The sequence below is a fragment of the Sarcophilus harrisii genome, chromosome 4 (genome assembly GCF_902635505.1).
Source record: "Sarcophilus harrisii chromosome 4, mSarHar1.11, whole genome shotgun sequence".
NCBI classification, from domain to species: domain Eukaryota; kingdom Metazoa; phylum Chordata; class Mammalia; order Dasyuromorphia; family Dasyuridae; genus Sarcophilus; species Sarcophilus harrisii.
The window spans coordinates 108,162,697-108,163,071 of NC_045429.1; positions in this window are offsets into that span (position 1 = coordinate 108,162,697).

Consider the following 375-nt stretch of genomic DNA (forward strand, 5'->3'; position numbering starts at 1 on the left):
TTTCTTGTATACAGATTTTTCCCAAGGGGCTCAAGATCGTCTGACAGCAGTCATTTGTACTTAAGAGGAAATTAAGTTGAAATGTCACTTCTATTATATGCACTTGCATTTTAAAATTTGTTTTGGAAAAATGAAAAATTTTATTATATTAAATTTGTAGCGTGCTACATTTTGAAGCTATAAAGAAACAAAATTACCTAGAGCTGAAATATTGCACACTCCATAGGTTAAAAGCAAATTTTTATATATGTCTCTAAATAAAAGATGAATGTTACAAGGAACTAGAGAATGAAGATAACAGACCCATCAAATACAATACAACCAGTACTCAAAAATGCTCCCAAACTAACAAATATTCAAAGTAGCATGACTCAA